Here is a 25589-nt window from a genome sequence, read left to right as displayed (position 1 = left end):
CAGCATCTGCGGCGCGCTCGCAGAGTGGCGTCTCCTCTGGTGAGGGCTCGACCTGTGGTTCTGTGGGAACCACCACTGGTCGCGGGCCGCTAGATGGATCATCCGCACCTTGAGGGGCTGCCTGGTCGGGGATGGCTAGAGACGCTGTGGGCGTTTGGTGTGGCGTCTGGTGTGGCATTGTGATGCACCCAACTTCGTCCTGGCAAACATCCGGGCCTAGCGTCAATAATACGACGTCCTTATTCTTGCCTCATTGAAGTGGCGGGAAATTCTTGGAGGCCGCCTCGGAATACGACGGCCTGATGGTGCAGGCAACGGTGGCATGCGGGTCACCACAACGGCGACACGGCAGCGAGCAGCCCTTCCCGTCGTGGCCGTAAACGCCGCACCTTCCACAAAACGGAGCTCTGCAATTCATGCGGCAGTGCCCGCTGTCTCCACACCGACGGCACACTCGCTGGATCCCTTTATAGTCACAGGTCACTCGATGGCCAGCGACCTCGAGGTAGTTGGGCACCGGCGACGATGTCTTCATTTCCATCCGGACGAATCGCGTACCAGTGGTCACGGTTGGGCGCGATCCCATGAGTCCTCTGCTGATGTACAGCACCTTCCCATAGGGAGACAATGCCTGCGCGAGGACCTCGCTGGGGACGCGGCACGGCAGGAACATAGCGGTGACTTGAGTGACTTGGGGTCCCAAGGGTACGACAGCAACGTGCTCTCCTCTGATAATGAGGTGAAACGCGTCGACGATTTGAGCCAGAGCGGCCTCACTGTTAACGATGACTTGGTAATTCCGTCCTCCAAAGTGCTGTACACAGTAGACCTCTTCGATTTCTACTATTGAAGACGTCGCGTCAACGACGTCTTCGGGACTAGTCCCCTCGGGGATGACTACGTCAAAGGCTAGCGCCTTCTTCAGGGGCTGGCTTGCCATTACGGGCGTCCGCCAGCCCAGGGACGCCCTGAGACGCTAACGACTAAAACGAGGAAACACCAGCACAGGGCGAAGCTCCTCAAAGCGGCACCTGTTTAGAAAAAGTTTATTCTTTCATGGGACGCAACAAACCTAAGAGACAAGCGTCTGTATAACAGGCACAATAACAAACAAAAGACAAAGCACAACATACACTACACATTTAAACTAAAGTGTCCAAGTCCGTAGGATGTCCATAGTCCATTTTACTAATAACTGTACATACACTACATAAATGCACTAATCACAATAAGGACAATGTACATGATGATATATGTACAGCGGCACCTTATGGCATGGCTTGTGCATCTCTCGTAGTACGTAACCACCAGTAGCACATACCCGAAATAGCGGTCCTTACGATTTTGACCTCCAAGGTGGTTCCGGTGAGAGATTTCTTCTGTGCGTTGTTGAACAATAAAAGATAGTGCTCAATGCACATGTTAGTGGCTGCTAAGGGGGAATGAGAGACAGGAGCATTCGGCCTTTAGGTAACGCGCACGCTGCGATCCCCATTAGCAGCTATTGGCATGTACATTGAGCACGATCTGACAAGAAAGGGTTGCTACGTTATACTCGCTGGGTGTAACCTCCTTGGTTTTAGAAAGGTTTAGCGATCGTTGGGCCGCATAGCCATGAATACAGTGAACTAGTATATACCATGAACTCGAGGTGGTTAAAGGTGGGAAGTAAACCCGAAGCGCAAGCTGTAAGAAAGTGTGCGTGTGCCACCTCCCGTTTAGTCCTTCAAATTTCCGCTGGATGGCGGTGCTTCTATATGGAGAATATATGATGAAAAGATGCGAGATGGTGGTACTTGGAGTGCTGAATAGATGGACGAACGGACACACAGACAGATGCATGGATGGACGCATGAACGGACGCAGGCGCGGATGCGTGGACAAATGCAGGGATGCACGCACGAACAGACGCACGCACGGACGGGTGGATGGATGCATGGACGGTACACAGACGTACGCAGGAACGGACGGAAGCAAGAACGAATGAACGGACGAATGCTTCGCCCCACTCCCCATCATTCACTCCGTGGATATGCTGCCATTTTTTTAGACGGCAACGTTCATATTTGTTCTCGTAATTACACGCTGTTAGCGTGGAACCAGATGCGTTGCGACCGGAACTCGTTACTAGCCCCTTCATTGTCTTTGTATGTCCTTTCATGCGGCTGAAGAATACTGCGGCGAACAGTACCCTTTGCACATGTGCAAAGAGCACTTTGCACATGTACAACAGAGGCAGGCAAGAAAATTTTAGAACCACTGCCTTTTTCTGATGTTTTCTCGTCGTGGTGATGCGCGGGATCACTTTTCCTGATATTTTTAGTATTCCATTGAAATCTCAGAGCTGGGCTCAACTGGCTGGTGTTCGCGTTCCCTACGATCGCGCATGCTGGCGCTGTGACACTGTTCCCTGTTTCCTTTAGTCCTCATCCGCCCCTCGTAGGGTGTCTGACAGTGAGGGCATTTCAGGCTGGTGTGAACACAGTGGAACATCGCTGTCTTGAGCATGTAGAACCACCCATCGACGCATGGGTAGTAAAAAAAAAAGAAAAATGCAACGCCAAACAAGGCGCGTCAATGCCTCCAAGATTCGCATGCAAAACCTCAGAAGACACCACGCACCGCTTCTTCCCGACCCTGGCAAACTGGCACCCTGGTGTGAATGTCCGTTTTTTTGTATTTCGCAGCCGCGCGTGATTGACGTGTCTTCCGCAGCAGCGCAGACAGCACCTGTTGCAAATTGCACGGCAATGTGCGTTGTTATCAAACTTCGCGGGTTGAAAAACGGCTCGCCACAACCACACTCCATTACAATGGAGGCTAATGGACCTAGTCAGGGACCACAGAAATATTCTTATCACCCCTAAATTAATACGAGCCGAGATCGTATGAACAAATTCACTTCAGACAGCGGAAACTGTACCCTTGACTGTAGTACGAAAATAAGCGTACCAATGGCGTACAGAACTGCATAGCACGAGGCAAGATGGCGCTCAAAGTACTATCATCATCATTAGAAAAAACATATTATTTCTTGCTGGGTCACGCTGGCCACGCAAATGCGCTCCCGTGGCACTTTTTTTTTATTCTCGTTGCTATATCGGAGCTGGTGTGCCAAGTGATTGCCAAAGGAGCAAGCTGACTTCGACTATAGCAAAAAACAGTTTCAGTTGAAGGTTCCCCAAACAACCCTAACTAAGGGACGAGGGGGTGGTTCTCCCCTCTTTTTGGCTACCCTTGGCACACGCGATGCATCCTCGTCGCTCCTTAGTTCTGAAAAGCGTGACAGCACTAAGCTCGAGAGCATATAAGGATTGCGCGCTTTTCGGCTACACGCTGTTGTCACCACTTGCGCAGTTATAAACACAAAAAATGGCAGATCCCACGTACTGTAGGAGTCGATTGTATGCGAAGCACGAATGAGGAAGGTTGATATGTTACTTTAAAATGAGCACAAGTAACATTATGGGGTGAGCGTAAATTATGCCGTACATAACTGCCATGCCATGGTTACTATATTGGATTGTGTCAATTTACTTCGTCGCCCAATCACGTCACGTAATACGAAATTTCGTATATGTGGAGGTAGCGAAACGGTAGCGAGCACGCTATGAGCGTGTAGTCGTCTTCTACATGAAACGCATTTCATGATTATCGCGTGTAGACGTGTCATTTACCTTCGTCGTCTGTTCACGTCTCCTGATACGCAGTTTAGTATAAGTGGAGCTAGCGAAACGGCCGCGAGCACGCTATGAGCGCAGCATGTATTCATGTTTTACGTGACACTCATTTCAAAATTTTCGTCTTTGCACCAGCCATTACATTCATCATCCATTCACGTCGCGTAATACCAAATTTAGTATATGTGAAGCTAGCGAAACGGCTGCAAGCGTATCATGAGCGTGGCATTGTAGTCATTTTACCACATGACACGCATGTCATGATTATCATGTTTGTACCAGACATGTACCTTCGTCATCTATTCACGTCCCGTATACAAAATTTGGTATATGTGACGCTAGCGAAATGACCGCAAGCGTTCGATGAGCATGGCGTGTAGTCTTAACTACTAATAACATGAAAATCGTGACATGCATGTCATGATTTCCACGTTACGGTATGTCACTCATGTTGACTATACAGTCATGTTATACCTTGCAAGTTCTGAAAAATGTCATGTGAACTAAACCACCACAAGAGAAGCAAGACCATGAATTGTAAATCATGACATTCATGACATACATGTCATGACTTTCATGTTATGACCAGTTCACCATGCTGGTCATACAGTCACGGTATGCCATACTAATTTGGGTATCGATACAATTATGGAGACGGCCAGGAGAGCTAAAAGCGGCTAGATAGGTAGATAGATAGATAGAAAGATAGATAGATAGATAGATAGATAGATAGATAGATAGACAGATAGATAGATAGATAGATAGATAGAAAGATAGATAGATAGATAGATAGATAGATAGATAGATAGATAGATAGATAGATAGATAGATAGATAGATAGATAGATAGATAGATAGATAGATAGATACGCTCAACGTTGCCGAAGTTTGCAAGGTATGTGGTTTCCCACATACCTTGGGAGAGGTGCGAATTTTTCATTCTCGGCTGTGCACTCATACCAAAAGTAATATGTACTTGGGTGATGGGTGGAAGAAAACATTTTGGCCCGGCCCTATTCCCCACTATTGTTCAGTTACACAGTTTCTGCAGCTACGATTTCTTGGCGCAAGCAGAAATAGAACTGGTAAGCACGTAGCGAAAATGAATACTGTAAGAATACTGCTACACGCACGCCGGGGTAGAGCAACCGTCTATTGGGCCTAACAGCACCGAGACAGCAACCAGCGGTTTCAGCAGCAGCTGCAGCAGCACGAGCCTCCGCCACAACAAACGTCTTCTTCGTCGTTCTTAGAGCCCGTATTTGTCACTACATTGACTCCCCGGTGCGAAAGGAGCCATCCTGGCGACCTATGGCACAGACAGGACTGGTGGGTCGTAGTGAGGTTTTAGACGCTCGACGTGCACAGTCTCACGCTCGCGGCGCCGTTGATATGTAGGTGGCTGCATAGGTTCAACTATGTAGTTGACTGGTGAAGTCTGGCACAGGATCCGGCACGGACTGTCCCACTTGCGTATGAACTTTGAGCAAAGGCCTGGGGCAGACGATGGCACGCGGAGTCACACGATTGCCCCAGGCGCGTATGACGAAGGAGATGAGCATCGGTCATGCGAGTGCTTCTGGCGAGCCTGATCGTGCGTTGTTAGCGAACGTGCTAGCTGCCGACATTCTTCGGCATACGTGGCGGCTTCGGCCAAAGTTGTTGATTCTGAAGGGTCTGGGCGGTACAGAAGGATAGTGTCCAAGAACGATGGTTTCCCGACCATAACGAAGGTAGAATGGGGAGAATGCAGTTGTCGATTGAATTGCGCTATTGTAAGCGTAAGTAACGAATGGCAGTATGCGGTCCCAGTTCGTATGGTCATCAGAAGCATACATGGAGAGCATGTCGCCCAGCGTGCGAATAAATCGCTCGGTCATCCCGTTGGTGTGGGGGTGGTATGCGGTCGTTGTTCGGTGCATGATGTTGCATTCGCGTAGGAGGGTTTATACAGCTTCCGACAAGAAAGAACGCCCACGGGCACTGAGAAGCTCGCGGGGTGCACCATGCCGAAGGACGAGGTTGTGCAGAATAAACAGGCTGACTTCACGCGCAGTGGCCTCGGGAAGCGCCGAAGTTTCGGCGTAGCGTGTAAGGTGGTCCACGGCGATGATGACCCAGCGGTTTCCAATTGGTGTGTATGGTAGGGGACCGTACAAGTCTATTCCGATGCGGCTGAAAGGCCGAGAAGGACAAGGCAGTGGCTGGAGTGGCCCTGTAGATGTGCGAGGGGAGCTCTTCCGGCGTTGGCACAAGGAACATGAACGGACGTACTGCCTAACAAAGCGGTACATTCCGCGCCAGTAATATCGAATTCGTAGGTGAGCATACGTCTTCACTACACCTGCGTGGGCGCATTGCGGATCCGCGTGGAAGGAGGCCAAGACGTCACAACGTAGGTGGCGAGGTATTACCAGCAACCATTTGCGGCCATCAGATAGGTAGTTTCGCCGGTACAGAAGACCGTCACGGATGGTAAAATGGCGAGCAGTTCGTCGAAGTAAACAGTATTCGGTACGTGGAGACGTCTGAGACAGGTACTCTAAGAGAGACGCTATCCATGGATCCTAGCGTTGCTCAGCGGACATGTCGGCCTGTTCAAGTGAAGAACATTTGCAGCTGGAAAGAGACGCTGCAACATAATCGTGGGGAAGTGGCGAGCGAGAAAGAGCGTCGGCGTCCGAATGCTTGCGGCCTGACCGATAAATTACACGAATATCGTAATCTTGGAGACGTAGTGCCCAGCGAGCTAGGTGACCAGATGGGTCTTTTCATGACGACAACCAACACAATGCGTGGTGATCAGTCACTACGTCAAAAGGGCGGCCATATACGTAAGGTCGGAATTTTGTGATTGCCCAAACAATGGCAAGGCATTCTTTCTCGGTGACTGAATAGTTCTTTTCCGCTTTAGTGAGGGTGCGACCAGCGTAGGACACAACATACTCATCGAAGCCAGATTTACGCTGAGCAAGAATAGCGCCGAGGCCAACTCCACTAGCGTCCGTATGGATTTCGGTTGGAGCGTCTGGATCAAATTGGCGTAGGATAGGTGGTGATGTCAGAAAATGGCGTAATCATGCGAATGCTTCATCGCATGCTGGGGACCACGCCAAGAGGTCTTGGTTGTCGGCAAGTAGCTGCGTCGGGGGTGCGATTATGGTGGTGAAATCGCGCACAAAACGGCGAAAATATTAGCAGAGCCCGATGAAGCTGCGGGGTTCTTTTAGTGTAGCCGGCCTGGAAAAGTCGGCGACAGCGTGAAGCTTGGCTGGATCAGGACGGACACCATGCTTGCTAACAACATGCCCTAAGATGGTAAGCTGGTGGGCAGTGATGTGGCATTTCTTCAAATTCAGCTGCAGTCCAGCGTTCGAAAGACAAGTCAGGACGCTTGCTAGACGGCTGAGGTGGGAGTTGAAGTCCTTGGAAAAAACGACGACGTCATCCAAATAGCACAGGCATGTGTTCCATTTAAAGCCTATGAGGATGTTGTCCATGAGATGCTCGAAGGTGGCAGACGCATTACAGAGGCCGAATGGCATGACGTTAAACTCGTACAATCCGTCAGGTGTTACAAACGCAGTCTTGGAGCGGTCGGCTTCATTCATAGGGACCTTCCAGTAGCCCGATCGGAGATCTAAAGAAGAAAAGTACTCTGCTCCTTGCAGGCAATCGAGGGCATCATCAATTCTGGGCGGCGGGTAAACATCTTTTCTGGTGATCTTGTTAAGACGCCTGTAGTCAACGCAAAATCTGATGCCGCCATACTTTTTTTTCACCAGTACAACCGGAGAGGCCCAGGGGCTGTTTGAAGGTTTTATCACAACACGTCGAAGCATATCGTTCACCTGATCATCAATGGCACGGCGTTCAGCGTGATAAACTCGATATGGGCGCTGGCGCAAAGGTGCATGGCTACCGGTGTCGATTTTGTGAATGATGGCAGACGTGCGACCCAAAGAAGGTTGGCTATGGTCAAATGACATCTTGAAGCGATCGAGTAAAGCCAGGAGTTGGGTGCGCTGAGCAACGGGAAGTTTAAGGTCAATGGATGGGGAAAAAACCTCCGGAGATGAAGTGGGGGTGGTATCAGCGGTAATGGTGTTTAGGAGAGATGATGACAAGTGATCACGGAGGTGACTGGATGAAACAGAATTGATTTCCTCAAGGTGACCGAGGAGTTCGCCACGGAATAATATGGCCGGGGACGAAGCGAGTTCGTTATATAAATGGAGCCACGTGAGTTTTCTACGGTGACAACTGCGAACGGGAGAAGGAAGCTTTTGCGAGAGCCGAAGGTGTCGGAGGGGATAAAGAGGGCAGTGACAGAGGGTGCGTCGTCGCAGAAAAGTGGCACATGAACACAGGATAGAGGAGGGTTGTGAGTGTCCGCGGCTACGGTGACTCAGGAAGATATCGGCTTGAAAAAAGGTCCTTCAGACGTCGGCGCTTCACATAGGGGCAGTTCACACATCGTCGACAACTCTAGTTCGGCACGCACACAGTGAACGACGGCATGATGAGCGCAGAGGAAGTCCCAGCCTAAGATGATGTCGTGTGGACATGGAGAAATCACAACGAGCTCGACTACATAAAAAATATTTTGGATGACCATTCGAGCTGTGCACGCCGCGAAAGGTTGGATGTGACGCGCAGTGGCCGTGCGGAGAGAGACATCGGAAAGCGGCAGCGTAAGCTTCTTCAACTTGCGGCACAGTTCACCACTTAACACAGACACGGCAGCACCAGTATCAACGAGCGCTTTCGCAGGTACACCATCAATATGCACAGTTATTTCATTAGCAGATAAAAACGGAGGCCTTTAAGGTTTTTATATATGGGCAGCTCTTGCCTCGGGAACTGCGATGGTCAGTTTTCCGTTTGGGCGGGTGGTGATCGAGGAAGCATCGGAGAAATAGAGCGGCGTCGTGGTGAGGGCGACCGATTCCTGTCGAAGCCGGGGCGACGTGGCGGTGACTGATACGACGTGGGATGGAACGAAGACGGCTGTGGTGGCTCTGGACGGTAGGAGTCGTAAGTCGCCTCACCAGCAGTTGGGTTGTAATTCCGACGACGGCAGTAGCGTGCTACATGACCAGGAAGCTGGCAGAAGTAGCAAATTGGCCTATTGTCTGGAGTGCGCCATGGTTTGTTGATGGTGGTGTGGGGTGGCGAACAGGAGGTAGGGGTGGCGACGGGTAGGAGGACTTGCTGCGTTGAGGGGACGGGGCTGTCCAGCAAGATCCGTGACGGTTGGTGCGACGGCGGCGATCGTCTGGCGGCCTCAGCGTAAGTGAGAGGGGCAGAGATAGGCGGAGGATTGTATGTGGGAGACAGGGCGTCAGAAACTTGCTCTTCGATTGCCTTGCGGAGCGTTGGGGTCAGCATGTGCTCACTGGTCGGGACGTACGGCACAAGAGACAATTGGCGCGAAACTTCTTCTCGGACAAACTGCTGGATTTGCTGCATTAACGTGGTTTGTTCGGAGGAAACGGCGTCAATGGTTAACCCAGATGCAGAGGTCGTGTCGAGGTTTGGACGTCGAGTAGAAATCCGCTCTCTCCGCAGCTCGTCGAAACTCTGACAGTGCTGAATAAGGTGGGCGACGGTTTGCGGGTTTTTCGCAACGAGCGTGTGAAAGGCATCGTCCTCGATACCTTTCATGATGTGCCGTATTTTGTCAGGGTCAGAAATTTCTGAATCGATCCGACGGCAGAGGTCCAAAACATCCTCAATATACGAGGTAAAGGTCTCGCCTGAGCGCTGTGCGCAGCAGCGCAGGCACTGTTCGGCGCATAGCTTGCGAACAACGGGTCGGCCAAAGACTTCTGCGAAGCGCCTCTTGAAGGTAGGCCAAGAGGGTATTTCCGCTTTGTGGTTGTTAAACCCCAGTTCTGCCACACCCGCGAGATAGAAATTGAGGTGAGCGAGCTTGTCTGTGTCGTCCCACTTATTGTGGGCGCTTACCGCTTCATACTGCGAAGCCAGTCTTCGGCGTCTTGATCGTCGGTCGCGTTGAAAATCACTGGATCTCGCTGTCGTGGCATTCCGGAACAGGTGACAGATGGGATTATCACTGCAGGGGGCTGGGTCACGTTGTCAGATATTGACGAGACGAGGGGCTGAGGTAGAGTCCGAGAACGGAGTTCCAGCTTGAGATACCCAGCACCTCCACCAAATGTAAGAATACTGCTAGACGCACGCCGGGGTAGAGCAACCGTTTATTGGGCCTAACAGCACCGAGACAGCAACCAGCGGTTTCAGCAGCAGCAGCAGTAGCACGAGCCTCCGCCACAACAAACGTCTTCTTCGTCCTTCTTAGAGCTCGTATTTGTCACCACAACTCTAAAGAAGCAGAGTGAGTGCTTACATGCTATAGCTGAAGAAGCACATTAAAAAATAAGCTGTTGGCATTCATGGCACATCTTTGTTAATTTTCGCACAGAACATTAAACAAGTGATTCGATATGAGCACGATTTTTGTATCCCATAGGCATGTCAACAAAACTTTATTACATCTTGATTGGTCTGTTGTTACAAGCACAGTCTGACGAAATCAAGTGATGGTGTGTGATATTAATCTTTGACAATGCGGAAAAATAAGAGGTTATATATACTACGCACTTAATAATGTGCTCATTACTTTTTCGATATATTGAGCTACCTCCTTTTCTACTTGACCAGCGTAGCCAAACCTGGTATTTCAATCACGAAGCTGACTTCGTTGATTGGTCGACCTTTGCCAACAAACTGTGACAAATCTTCGGTTGCTCATGGGGCGTTCCAAAACTGCGAAAGAAAAGCTAGCGTGGCATCTTTAACTTGTATATGAATCATACACTTCGTATATCGAAGATTTTCTGGCCTCTGTTACCGTGCGAACAGCAATATGACGGAAGACGAGCGTGTTCGCCACATCCTTAAAGTAATCGGCCCAATCGCATTCAACGCCTTGGCTGTTGGAAATATCATTACGTTTGAAGACGTCATTTCGACATGCCAACGCCTTGACAAGTTGCAGTCCTTCCGGCTTCGACAAGACAACGATCCTCGCCTCATGCCTCCCTCTGAATTAAAAAATTCCGCCATATCCACGAAGTGAATGATGATGAGTGGGCGAAGCTCCGGAGGTAAACATGGTAAACCATGAATCCTCTGTACATTTTGCCCACTCGATTTTATTACATCGCTCCCCCTAGCGTACGTCGCCGCACTAAATTGAACGATTGCCTTCAACCAATGACACGCGCCATATGTGACATCATTCCTATTTTATTAGATCTCGCGTCTTTCATCAACTACAAGTACCGCTTTCTAGTTTATAACATCTTGCATCTTTTCATCATCAGCTACAAGTACCACCATCTAGTAAACACTACAAGAACTAAACGAGAGGTGGCTACATACAGGAGACGGTACCGCCATCTAGTGAACACTGCAAGAACTAAACTAGAGGTGGCTACATACAGGGGACGGTACCGCCATCTAGTGAACACTGCAAGAACTAAACTAGAGGTGGCTACATACAGGCTACAGAGGACGCACAGCCCACGCCCTAAGGAGCTTCGCCCCTAAAACCCTTATCCACACCATTATCCGGCAAGAACTTCGAGACCTCGAACAGCAGAGGTCCACTGTCCCCTCCACCACTCTGAAAGATGCAGGCAGACTTTCAGAGTGATAACGCAACTATTGTACGGGGATAGTGTTCAAATTCAACGATATTGCAACTTAGAGTGCATAACACATTAGATAGCTAGTGCCCATCGACGATCTTAAGCACCCCTCAGAGATGCCAGGTAAACTATTTAACAATACAGCATCGTAAGCGAGAAGTTCAAGATGACCTGTCGCAGCAGGCGTTCAGATACTTCAACGTGCTCGAGAAATTGACATTCACGGAAGGTCATTCTGTCGTTACATGGCAGCACTGAAAAAAAAAAACAAGCAACTACAAAGTGCGATAATATTGTGCATAATGCTGTATTATGAAATTTTGTGAAAGTAAATCAATAAACAAAGTGAACGAGTAGAAAGCAGTTTGTTAGGCATATATCTAAAGGCTTATATAACGCGCATGTCGTGTCGTTAGGGCTTCTCTACAAGGCATGCCATGTAGAAAGTGCCTTGCTTAGTGCGTTTTGCTGTTTCCCTGTCAGTTGGAACGGCAAGTTATAGCAAAAAAAAGCAAGTATACCTACTAGTAGCGAGGCGGTTGCTTTATCACACTAAAGCGAAGGTACCCTTTTAGTTAGGCGAATCTTTTGTTGCAGTAAGCTTGCAGTAAAAGCAACCTAAACCGACAACGCGGTCATATGAGACTTCTAACACAGCTTCTGAAATTCGATTGCGACAAACTGTAACTCGTATGTGTTTTTTGCACTCGTATACGGGCTAGTTAGGAAGACACATGGGATGCCTTAGTAATCTGCGTGCGTGCCTTCTTTCTTTGCAGCGGCCTTGTTTGTGTTGCCAAACGATAAAATTGCGGAATGCGCTTCTATTGGCTCGGCAATCACTTCGACGTGAAGCCGCGTCGCAAGAAACCCAAGTGTTCTTTGCCGCAAGTATAACATGACAGATTGAAAAAGTTAAGATTGCAGCGTGTCACCTCTGTGTGACACCCACACAGTGTCGTTGGTAAAAATAGTGAAGCAGTGGGTTTTTACTCACTGGTCCGTACATTCTCAGGCTTCAAACGAGTGTTCGTTCGTTGAAAGCATCAATGGTTCTTTTGTTCTCCCGAAGCGACCTGAATGCTCGTCACGAAGCATTCGAAGTAATCGAAAGAAACAGTATGAAAGCTAGTGTGTTGACCGGCGGTTGCTCCAAATATTTGCAGTGAAAACGAAACAGTGAGAGAGATCAATCCAAATGCATGGCGAACCATTACCTGCCCTTGCGTCGCCTCGGCCACAGATGGCTGCCATATATATCAAAGTGTATATAGCCGTGTCTGACGATGTGCGAAAATTGTCAAGAGGTGGAATGGCACAACACTCTAGAAAATGCAGTGATCATTACATAGTATTAACCACTATACACACAAACCAGATACGTAAAAAGATTGGCGCTGCCAAAAGAACTAATTGACTTGTGTTCAGATAATCACTGGAACAAAAATTCACTGCTTCTGACATAGGAAACTTTAGTGATTGATGTGACGAAATAAGGCGTCAAAAAGAAAGGTACAGTGAAGAAATAACGCGACCAAGCAATGCCCTGAGGTCGACTCCCACCTGCTACATCTTTGGGAAGTAAGGAGAAGCCTCCCGAAAGTAAGGAAAAGACAGAAACGTAACCGTCAATTAAACGCAAGAATCGGAGATATCACCCAGCGTGCAGAAGAATACATTAATCAACTAGGTGCAACTAATTGGGTCAATTTCTGGGCTTCACTCAACGGAACGTTGAGCACGGGCAAAACATGCAACATACTGAATGCCATGATAGACCCCACAAAGGCAAAAAATGAAAACAGTAAAGCTGTTGAAAGATTGCTGCACTCATACCCTGGTACAAAAGAGGACCTCATTCAAGCCATGCATAAAAAAATGCTTTGGGGAAGACGGAACGACGCCTTCATATCAAGGAAGGTATAAAGAATAACCGCAACCTGATTGAGATAAGCCTTTTACGGACGCTGACATAAGAGCAGCCATATTTAGTAACAAGTGCAGATAAAATCACCAATGGTATGATCAGGAATCTAAATGACGAAGCCATTGAAGCTCTCACAAAATACATAAACAAACATTGGCTCGCTAGAACTGTTCCACCAAAACGGAAACATGCGATTGTGGTCATGGTGCCTAAACCAGAAAAAAAACTTGCCAATGAAAATATTAGACCTATCTCGCTCACATCCTGCTTAGGAAAAATCTGCGAAAAACTGGCGAACACTAGACTGGTGAACACCAAAACACCAGCACCATTCCCCCCCCCCCCCCGCCTCCCTTATAGAACGTCCTCCTGAAATAGCGACACTACGTGGGTGCACAATCAAGACATTAACACAAATAAAATGTTAATGCCATTGCGCTCCTCATTACCACTATTTTAAAAAAAATTACCTGCTTTCGAGGGTTGTACTTTTCGGCGCGACGAGGCACATCGAGCTATATTTACTGTTGTGGAACAAACGGACCTGGCCACCAGTTTATAGTCGGATTTTAAAATTTTTTTTACTTATACTTGTCGAAGTCTTCATCATTCTTTCTTTACTTCCCTCTCTACTTTCCTCTTTCTTCCCTCTTATCTTTTTCTTTATCATCGCGCTGTACTGGAAGTATAGCTTCTGATCACTTTAATCTCGCGCTATGTAATGATGTGTACGGAGAACGTATGCTTCAGTTCACAGGAATAAAGACCTGGAACACATTCTGAACAGCAGTCATTTATTCTGCAAGCTTTCCTAAAACGATGAAACAATATTTTCCTTCTTTGATACAGACAGGGTAAACTATAGAAGCTGTGTTAGTATTGTAGAAGGTTTCAGATTATGTACATAAATGGTTACTGCTCTTTATATGCCCGCGATAGTGTTGTCTAATCAGGTAACATATGCTCATAGTTCTGTCACTATTCTCATAAAGTACGAATTTTTCAAGTCACCTGTAGTCATTCTTATTGCTCACTAATTGAAATGTGATGAATTTTTCTATTTCATAGCTTCTTGATTATTGGCACCGTATATTTTCATTGTATCTGTATGTAGCCCGTATACTTTGTTCTTAGGTACTCCATTGTATGATCCTTGTTGGTTGATATGATTGTTTACTATTGATTTCATTAAAAATTGTTATATTTATTTATGTTTGGGATATTACCACGTTTTTTATTTTCTTCCCTACTGTGCTAGAATCTTTCTATAGGTATTATTTTTTCGCACCTTCAACTAGCCTTTGACAATAGGACCGACAAGTGTTTGCTATCTCTACACAGATTACGAAGGTAACATTCATTCATTCATTCATTCATTCATTCAATCATTCACTCTATCATTCATTCAATCTATCATTCATTCATTCTATCATTCATTGATTCATTCATTCATTCATTCATTCATTCGTTTCTTTCCTCTGTTTCTTCCCATTTTTCAGAAAGAGTGTGCAGGCATTGTGCCCCTATAGGTGGCAGTTGCCAGCTTGCTCTCTCCCTTTTTCCTCTATGTCCTTGTGTATCCGTGTATGCAAATCAAATAAATAAACAATAACAAAAATGTCGGCCAATATCAATGGTCAGTTAAAATAATTTCATATTTATTGATGCGTTAAACATTTATGAATTCCCTCAGTTATAATCTATTACCTGTACTCGCTCTCTCTCGTGCTATCGCGACGTTTCTTCCCGCTTCATCACATAACGTGTCCAAGATTGGGCTCTCATCAATCACTTCTTTTTTTTTTTTAAGCCCACCATCTAGTGTGTTGGTGGATTTCTGCAGCCCCCCCAATATCAGGGCACTCAGAGTCTTTAACCTTTTTTTTTTTTTGTTGGATACACACTTTTTTTACTGACTCCTTATGATTCGCACCAAGATAATCGTGTCTGGAAAAATCTAGCGAAGCCAGGCATTGAACTTTAAAGAAATATAGGAAAAAGAAAACGCTGCGTAAGTACATCTTGCAGCAAAATTTTGCAGGACATGAAATTTAAGAGAAATCTATAGCCCCCCTTGATCTGGGAACAGAGCTTCCAAGTAATTGCTCCAGATTTTAGTTCTTTATTTTTCACCTCTAAAACACAGTCCGATGTTTACCTTTTTTTTTTCTGTAAAATTTTGAAAGTGAGAGTTCTATCGCAACATGTCTCACGTAATTCACCGCGTCGGAATTACCTTGAGCCACCGGAGCACAACTGAGTAAGGTGTGACGTCCCACAACGAGAGAGGTGCGCTGCAGGAAGACCACAAGGGCACGGACCCTCGTCGCTGTGGTACCACACGACCAGACAACTTTGTAAACCACCAACAGACCACCAATACAATGTTCCTCTTCGTGCCCTTCTGCTGTCACTAGCGACCGTCGTGACGTCAGCTGCTGGATTAGGTGATGTCACGAGCAACAGATGCTGTGTGTTGGTGAGCCATAAAGTGTTCAGCTGCTTGCTGAGGAAGGTGGATATGTCACTTTACAATCAGCACGATGTTACGAGGCGGACGTAAATTATGCCGTACATCACTTCCATGCCAATATTATCATGTTTGGACGTGTCATTTAACTTCATCGTCTATTCACGTCACGTGATACGAAAGTTGGTATATGTGGAGCTAGCAAAACGCCCGCGAGCACGTTATGAACGTAGCATGTAGTCATGTTTTACATGATACGCATGAGATGATTATCATGTTCGTACCACTCACATACCTTAGTCATCCATTCACGTCACGTAACACCGGATGCGGTATATGTGAATATAGCGAAACGGCCGCGAGCGCATCATGAGCGTGGCATGCAGTCATGTTCTTACATGGCACACATGTCATGATTATCACGTTTGCACCAGTCATATACTTTTAGTCATCTATTCAAGTTACGTAACGCCAAATTCGGTATATCTTAAGCTGGTGAAACGACCGCGAGCGCACTATGAGCGTAGCATGTAGTCATAATTTCCATGAAATGCATGTCATGATTTCCACGTTAAGGTGTGCTCGCAGTGCAGTCATGTAATACTATATAAGTTTTGCAATATCTCATGTGAACGAACCCATTGCAACAGCATGACCATGAAATGTAAATCTTGACAGTCTAGACACATATGTCATGCTTTTCATGTCATGACTAGTCACTCATGCTCGTTATATAGTCATGTTATGCCATACCAATTTTGGTATCAGTACCATTATGGAAACGGCCAGGAGAGATAAAAGCCGTAGGGGGCTAGATAGATATAGATATATAGACAGATACGCTCAAAGTCACCGAAGTTCACTAATAAATGCTTCGCCTTTAAAATACTCTCACAAACTTTGCCAAGTAGGTTAGCTAAACTGCGTCCTTGCTAGTGAGCCCGGCGATGGCACCATGGCTCAAGAAGTTAAGGTAAAAACTTCGATTTCTGTTACAAATACGGCTCCGTCTTCGCATATCAGGGTCACCGACCAAGCTACGACTCCTCCTCCACCGTGCCCTTGGCCGGGGCAATCTTCCTGGACATCGCTTCCCTCCCTCTTTGCATCGTCCGCAAACGTCGTAGCATCGGTGAGGTATCCCCGAGCATCACCGCCACAGGAGGAGAAAGACGAGACAGAAACAGCGGGAGGAAGACGCTTCAGTTGCGGGGTGAAGGCGAAAGTGGCGCGACTGTCAAGGGTGCGCCCAAATAACAGCAGGAAGGGAGGGAGCACGCGGAAAACGAGCAAAACAAGACAAAATGGTGAAGTAAACAACAGAAAGTTACGTGTTTAATACAAAAGAACCCTGCGGAACTCTCGCGCCTGTCTGGAGGAGGTGAGGAAGGAAACGAAGCAGGTTGAATGTGTGAGTGAGGGAGAATGTTATGTTGTTTCGCGAGCAGCGGTGGAGGGGGTCGCGGCGGTTGGCAGCATCAACGGACAACTGACGTCTTCCCTCTCTTTTGACGAAGGAGTGGAGGGAAAGTCGTGGCTCGGGGCTCCCTCGTTGCGCGAAGAGGCCTCGGGGAGAGAGAGGAGGAGAGCAGCCTGAGAAAGAAGCTGAAGCGCAAGTAGGAGAGAGAGAGAAAGAGAGCAGTCGGCGTCGTACTCCGCCGCCGTCACACGCGTGCTCGGGGTCGCCCTGCCTCTGTCTCTTCTCTCGGCGGTTTCGAGCTCCGTCGGCGCATTCCCCGGCGTGCCGTTCTTTCAGGCCGTATGTCTTAAAACCGGCGAAAACAACGCCGGCCGCTAACAGACGCTTTTCACTTGCGCCGACTGCGTTGGCGTTCCCGCGTGACGTCTTCTCGTTGAAAGTGCTGCCTTCGTGCCGCCGCTAATTGTTCCACCGACAGCTGTCGATAGTCGAACAAGAGCCGTACACTCTGAAAAGGTGCCGCAAATTAATCCTCTGGTAGACACGCGATGGATATCCGCGGCAAGTGAAGCTGCACGCTGCGTGTCCGTGTGGCCGTTCTGATGCGTGTCTCCTGGCAGTGATCCGTTTACAACGGCAGCATGGACAGGACGACTTCTCAGCTATAGGAAAACTGGATAAGATTTTGTACTCCAGGAACGACATCTGCACTCAGCGTCGGATTTCACTGTACCGAGTGAGTACCCCGGTTTAATTACACGTGCCAAATTCAGGCACGCCATGAGTGTTAGACTGAGTCCACTAATGTGGAGATACACACTTACGAATGACAGAGCAAGGTGTATATTAGAACCGCTAACTTGTGGAACGTAAGGGTTACCCTAGGGTTCATTTATATATATTGGCATATCATCTGCGTATCGCTGCAAATGAGTCGTAACCGTTCTTGCTGCAAAAACATTCTGCCAGGTGTTTTTTATTTATAGCGCACCATTATCCAATGCATATAGACCAATGCTAATTTTATGATACGAATAAGGCCGTGATATGGAAAGACACCGTGGTTAAAATCATGATTGTATTCCTCTTCTTTCCGTGTAGTCCTACCTAATTGACAAGACAGATCTGAATACGTGCGAAAATACGCTATCTAAGGCTGGCAACTTACCATTCGTGCTTGTCTTGGCCAGCAGAAGCAGCAGGGTTTTAGTAGCACTGCAATGCTCGCCCTCGAATATGCTACGCAGAAGGGTGTACTTTCACCTAGTCTTGAAATTTGGCCATGTACTTCTGCCTCGAAGTCGAAGAAGGCAATGAAGACGTTGCTGACGTGCCTAACGCCCCCATATTATTTAAAGCAGCCCAAACTACAGAAGAAGAAGTAAACACTTACAACGCTTCCTAGTGTGTACTTCTTGTCCTGTAGTTTGTACTGCTTTAAATGATATAGAACCATGCCAACGGGCTCAGTTATCGACCTTGCTGCCTAATGTCTACTTATTTGCGAGACCGCCTGTTGGTCTGATGTGCGCGCTCAAGTGGGCGCGAGATGCTTATTGTCTATGTATCTCGTTCCATCCCGATTTTCGCCTCTTTACCATTCCCCCAGTGTATTGCAGCCAACCAGGCGTCTGTCTGTTTAACATATCTGTACTTTTTCTTGCTTCTATATCGCTTCTTTTAAATTGGACACAAGACAAACACCGAAAAAGAGCAAAACCACTGATTCTATCATTTTGCTTATTGTAGATGACAGCGCATGGCAAATAATTGACGAAACGAAGAAATGAGACGCTCAATGTGGAAAATTAGTTCCTATGATGCTGACAAAGCCGATTAAGGGCATGAGAAACAAAGCTGATCATGCAGCCGGCTTGAATAAGAGGCCACAGCACCGCCGCGGTGGTCTAGTGGCTAAGGTACTCGGCTGCTGACCCGCAGGGCGCGGGTTCGAATCCCGGCTGTGGCGGCTGCATTTCCGATGGAGGCGGAAATGTTGTAGGCCCGTGTGCTGAGATTTGGGTGCACGTTAAAGAACACCAGGTGGTCTAAATTTCCGGAGCCCTCCACTACGGCGTCTCGGATAGTCATATAGTGGTTTTGGGACGTTAAACCCCACATATCAATGAATAAGAGGCCGCAGAGGGTATCCAAGGGTATGTAATTTTGGATATTTCTCTGCGCACAACCCTGCTGGTAGAATCCGGCGAACCAGGTCCTCATGCTCAGATTTGGGTGCACGTTAAAGAATTCCAGGTGGTCGAAATTTCCGTAGCCCTCCAGTACGGCGTCTTTCATAATCATATGGTGGTTTTGGGACGTTAAACCCCACATATGAATCAGGATTCGGTGAACCCGTGACCACGTCTTAGCAAATAAAGCACATACTTTCGGAATCACTGTGTGCAATGCAGAAAAGAGCCGTTGGTTGGCAGTTGAGACTTCGTAGCTAAACACCTGCTAAAAACCCTTGGAACATGAAAGGTTACATGCTAATGGTAACTACGTAGTCCAAAAAATGCGGAACGGTGTCATAACCACAGCGATAGTCATAACCAGAGTAATTCATAGTTATAGCTATGATTGATGCTAGTTCATGCTATCGGGCAGGTCTAATACGCAATTAGGTAAATACCACCATGATTGCGATAGCCGCATCAGCTAGGTCGGTAAGATCATCGCCCGCGTAATCCGGTAGATGTTAAATTGGCTGCCATGGGCTTCCAATTTATTTAAAGTTTGGAGCACTTTAGCGGCACGATTTGTCGTTCATCCATCGTTCTCACCTGGCGTGATTACGCTCAAAATCATGTGGTCATTACACGACTAAAACAAGCTCATCAGTACTCAAAAGCGAGTTAACCTCAACGAACGAAGTCAAAACAACCGTGCAATGGGAATCGTTGGATGCCCGTGCTACGTTCGCACACCATTTGGTTTAACAGTAGTGAAGCTCCATTTAGCGCATGATTTAAAACTACTCCAATAAGTGCACAGGAATGAAATTAACACTGGGGGTAAAATACCTATAGTGCGCATGCAAGCGAACGATTTTTCGTCTTCATTATCGCGTTGAACAACTTTATGTAAATTGTTTTTCCAGTACAAATAACCTCCCCTATACTTTACTTGGTCCGACGAGACGGAATGAAGGCTTCAAAAGAGCAAAGTCTCTTCCGTCCCTTCACGTTTTTTTATGTATGGACTAACAAACTTGGCATTCCCTCAGGCACGCGTAACTTCACACACTAGGGCTTTCAGCCTCATGGTGATTGCCCGCATGCGTTCTTCACTTTCCGTCAAACTTATTCCGCCCGCAAACGTTGGCGGAACGCGAAATTTCCGAGAAAGCTTTATTTCCTCTTCGTCTGAGAACACAGCCTCCGGATAGATGTTCCAGCCTGCAGTAGTGCATTCATCCGATGGCAGCTATCTGCTAGGTTAGAAGCGCCATGCACTAACGGAGCAGAAATAATAATTTTTTGGTTCATCCCACGTTCCCTCAACTTTTTTGGGTGGGTGCAAGAGCTGTAGTTTAAGTGAGATGGAAAACTTGGTTAGTTTCGCGCGACACCACAGACATGGACTAGAAGTGGATATGGTGCAGCGCTGTGCCATGTCCATTTCTAGTTTACACTTATGTCTGTGGTCTCGTGCTATTAGTCTGAATGTTCCAGTTTGTTCACGCTAGCCGTCCTCGTGTGTCCTGAGGGGAAGCCTCCCTTAATATGTTGCAAGGGTCTCGATAACGCTATCTCGCCTCAGCCCCAGAAAGCGAAAGTGTTGCGTCGGTGACACTTTATGATCCTCTCTCTTCCGGATGTTGCAACGGTGGGAATGACGCGGGGCACATGTAAGGTGATATGGGCAAAGGACGGGTGTCGGGTCGGCCGATTTCTTTCGGTGACTTCCTCCTGGCCTTTGGCAATGTGAGACTCGACTCTCTTGCGATACCGTCGCCGCTGATATGAGTCGCATCGTTCTGCTAAGTGAGTGACGAAACACTTTGTGAAAGCCTTCTTTCAGCCGTTTGTTTTCAGAGAAACACCGTGGTGTTCCCATTATCGCAGGATCTGCTCCATGAGTGCTGACTTTGAAAAAAGCTCGCACATCTTGATACGTATATTTGCTGAAAGATATCTTTTTGCAGCATGAAAAATCGGTAGTTTACATCTGGTCAACAACTTGAGCACCACACAAGAGAGACCAGTACAACAACACAGGTGGTAAACTGTTCTATTCATAAAAAGACGTCGCAATATGTAGTGCGTTAGGACGTAACTCTGTCTGCGCAGGTCATAACTTGCTGTATAACGATGCGCCGTTCCCGACGGTTTCGCATACGCGCAAAGCCACGAATGCTCTCTTGTGCTTTTTTAAGGACCACCGGACTTCACGAGCGCTTGTGAAAGAACAGCGTGGGACCACGTTGTGTAGTCTCGAGCTGACTATTTATCCACCCGCTTTTTACTCTTCTTATTTTTTCTCTATCTCTTTTCATTCTATTATTCCTTCTATCCCTCACCCCAAGTGTAGGGCAGCCAACCTAGCCAAGCTTGGTTAACCTCCCTGCCATTCCGCTCTTTCTCTACGCCTTTCCACGGAAAAGCTAATCGAAAGTTTACCGCCCTTGTTCGCGTGTATACCTCCCACTGTCCTCGTCTTTTTTTTTTTTTTTTCGCGGTGCCCAAGATGTTGAACAACAAGCTACCGCAAGGCCATTCTCAAGTTTTCCTGATTTCCATCTGGACTGTTCGTAAGCATGCGCAAAGATTATTCGGAAGTGAATACACAGTGTAAAGACAGATGTTTAAAGAAACTTTAGAAAAAGAAATATGATTTGTTTTAAATATGGCAAATAAATAAAACAACATGTCTATTTTTATTTCATGCTTCTCCAAAATTCCACAAAACCAACCGGATATAGAATGCAACTGTCAATTATCAAATGAAAAAAAAAAGTCTCTGGCTCTTTTTCTCTTTAATTTAATTACTTATAGGGCCTTGCGCACATCATGCCAGCGTTGTGAGGGGCCGCCATATTGAAAAAGACCTAAAAAGGTCGACGTTATCAAAACGAATGGGGGAAACATCTAGTGGCAACATAAGAAAAAATCGAGGTAGCTTCGCCAATAATGAAAAATGTTCCGAGGGGAGTAGCCTTCTTTGTTTCTCTTCAATTCTCTCTTTCTTTTCCTCCTTCTCTGCTTTTTAATTTTTTTTATTTCCGCTTATTTCTTTCTCTCTTTTTATTGATCGCTTTCTAATCATTGTTTTTCTTCCTATTTTCGGTTCATTTATTTCGTGCTCGGTTTATCTCTCTTTTTTTTACCCTATATTGTTATACGTGATTTTGACGCCGTTACGCCAAGCGAAAACAACTGTGCACTGCAGCTCCAACTCCTGAAGTGCTCCGCCAAAAAAATGCCAGCACTGCCCACGGCCATCAAGGTTCTTCCCGAAGCGAGAAATCGCTTAAAGGTTTCTCCGTGCAATATAGCTTGCTCGTTTTTGTGATGTCAAGTGATCGTCAAGTGTTTCTGATAATTGACTTTGCCATAGAGACACACGTTTTGTATGTCGCTGCTTTTAGATCGGAGACTTGAATGTCCTGGTGATTTCATCCAAAAATTCTGCCGTCGTCATTCAGCTAAGCATGGCTTCTTTGGTATTACTGTTCGAGCTGAAGCCAGATGGCACGCCTGTTCTTCCCCAGGTGAAGTGCAGGTGCGCCGCGTGTGTGGGTCGTGCTTAAAGATTTTCCCAGGTTGTAACGTACATATAAACTTTTATATAATTGAGAGATAGCTGCTTACCGCCCCAACAGTCTGTCCCGGTGTTTCCTATGCTCAAAAGACGGCCCTTATCGATTACAGATTGTTACGCCTACATCGACACTATCATCAAAGTGATGCATGGATCTTACGCCACCTTTGTTGGTTGTGGGTATGCATATTTATTATAAGTTCTGCATCGGAAATCACCATTTCGTTAAGGCTAATAATCACACCTTTTTCGCTGATCTTTTTAAAGGCCCCATTAGGGGTATTACAAGTAGTGTTGCAGAATGGGCGCCTGCATTCCATTCTGATTTCATTCCAAGAAATCGCAACTTGCCTCAAGTTTATTCCTTTCAATTCCCCCGGAATGAAAAGACTTAGATCATTCTCACTCGGGAGAATGGCGAGACACCTCAATCACATTTTTACAATTCCCCAAGGCAGGAAAGACATATCTTGTTAACTTTATCTCGCCAAGAATGATTGTAACAACATAAAGCTGATGTCATCCGATGCATGAAAACTGCAGAAGCACGCAGAAACGTTACCACGGTCGAGGGATAGCAGCTTGGCGGCTTTTCTCGTGCAGTACAACCACACCACTGATTGCCACAGGGCAATCACTAGTGTGGTTTTTCGCCCAAGCTTAGGTCATAAATTAGTGAACAGTTGGCAACACATGTATTTAGTCGCTTCTAGAGGATTTTACTACCTTCGTGGCTTTTAGTCAGCAGCTAGTAAAACTTGAAACTTTTGCCGTTACTAATCAGGAATGCTTTCTTGGTCTTTTAAGGGCGAGTGCTCCTAGAGCCGTGGGTCTGCCCATGCATTTGTCTTGTGACCGGTTCGTAACCACCTAGTTGTATGACCCACTCAGCAGGTGGCGCTGCTGTGAATGACAAACGGACGGACGGACGGACGGGGTGGGTGGGCAGACAGACAAACACACATACACACACACACACCCACACGCACACACACGCACACACACACACGCACACACACACACACATGCGCAGACACACAGACGGACGGACGGATGCATGCACGGACATACAGATGGATGGATGGATGGAAGAACGGACGGATGGATGAACGGTCAAACGGATGGACGCACAGATCCTTGGACACACGGACGGAAATACGAACGTTTTGCCCTATACTCACCATCATTCACTCCGTGGATATGCTCTGATTTTTCTAACTAGGTAACAGCTAGGCCACATACGTTGCCAGATTTCTCGTAAACACCGCCGTTTAGCTTGCTGTAATTGTGACAATTGTTGGAAAAAAATTTGACCAAACATTATTTTGTCGGTTACTTTGGAATAAAAATTTCGTGCTAATTAGGTGATGAGCCTTGATGGCACACATGCACGCAAATAGGAAGGTAAGTGATCATGTGTACAAAACGTTCAGCTTTTTTCCAAACTTTATGGCTGCTAACCAATACCCCGCGTGCTATTCCAAAGTGGGATCATAAATAGCGTTAAAACAGCTGGTAAGGTGAATACCGGCTAAGTCTTGATAATATATGTGCGGATGCTCTCGTTTGTGATTCGTTCACGCCTCTATGTATGGTGATGCGCACTTGCCATGGTAAGTAGATGAATTAGTGACCAATAACTAATCTACATGGACGATGGTGCTTCGCCTACTATCCCATATAAATGCTTCTGTAATAGAAATATATTGACATGGCAGTTTACATGCACATATAAACGCGCTGTAACTAAAATGCAGTAATGCATTTATTATTTTAGTAAGCACTATTCACAAACTACTTAGAAAAGTAGCAAGTTTCACTATTCTGCATTTTGCTACTTTCACTTACTAAGAATCTGGTGCTTTTTGTGACCAGTAAATGCTTAGTCTTTAGCTAGTGAATATGCAGATCTTCTTTTTTTCTAAAAATGCATGTTTGAACGATTCGTGATGTTTTAATATTTTTAAAGCCTAAATGCGCTAACGTTAAAATGACGACAGCGAAACATCGCGTTAGGATTCGGGGATGCACCGCCTTAGTCACGTGTGATTGCCTGCTTTGGCAGGCTATCGAAACAATGATTTCAAAAGTATATTCCAACTGTGTGCGGTTCATCTTCTGCAACAGTCAATTGCTCACACAGTTCACCCAGCACACAGTTCATTGTGTACAAATGTGTGCTGCTCTGACATATACAGATCTTTTCAATAGTGTTTTGGGCAAAGGCGCCCATGTGTGTAAAAAAGGGGAGACAGTACTGCAAAAAAATGGTGTGGTGGGGTCGTAATATGCGGTGAGACGGCGCGCTAGCAGTGCACGAAAGCTTGCAGTAAGCACAAGCATCGCACCTGCGTAATTAGGCGTCTTTTCTTTCCTCTAATCACAACCACCAGCACCAATACGAATCGCAACTTAGATAAGCGCTCTTTTAAAATGTGCGTCCAAGTCGCCGATGGCGGCGGAAGCAAAGGTAAGGATGGGGAAACATCAGGTGGCTGAGGTGCGGCCAAGGGAAAACAAATCACAAGGTGTAAAGGGGTATGCCGCCATCGTGGTTCACCACAGCGACACCATGGGACATACAGCTGCGGCTACGCGAAAAGTAAAAAAAAAGGAACTTAGGAGCAACACAGTCTAATTAAGGACCA

At 46.8% G+C, this 25589-nt stretch overlaps 1 protein-coding gene across 4 annotated transcripts in view; it reads left to right on the top strand.

Moving 5' to 3' along the window:
- The window catches only part of LOC119170756 (solute carrier family 45 member 3), a 269172-nt gene that overhangs the window by 39632 nt on the left and 203951 nt on the right, over window positions 1–25589 (top strand). The window contains exon 1 of one of the 4 annotated variants that reach the window (XM_037422009.2): window positions 17415–17911. The exons of the other annotated variants lie outside the window; for them this stretch is intronic. The gene's annotated coding sequence lies outside the window, so the exon portion shown is untranslated. Of the gene's footprint in view, window positions 1–17414; window positions 17912–25589 lie in introns of those variants that run through there. 4 annotated transcript variants of the gene reach the window in all.

The sequence above is a fragment of the Rhipicephalus microplus genome, chromosome 2, assembly GCF_043290135.1.
Source record: "Rhipicephalus microplus isolate Deutch F79 chromosome 2, USDA_Rmic, whole genome shotgun sequence".
In the NCBI taxonomy this organism is placed as follows: domain Eukaryota; kingdom Metazoa; phylum Arthropoda; class Arachnida; order Ixodida; family Ixodidae; genus Rhipicephalus; species Rhipicephalus microplus.
This window is presented reverse-complemented; position numbering and strand designations above follow the sequence as displayed.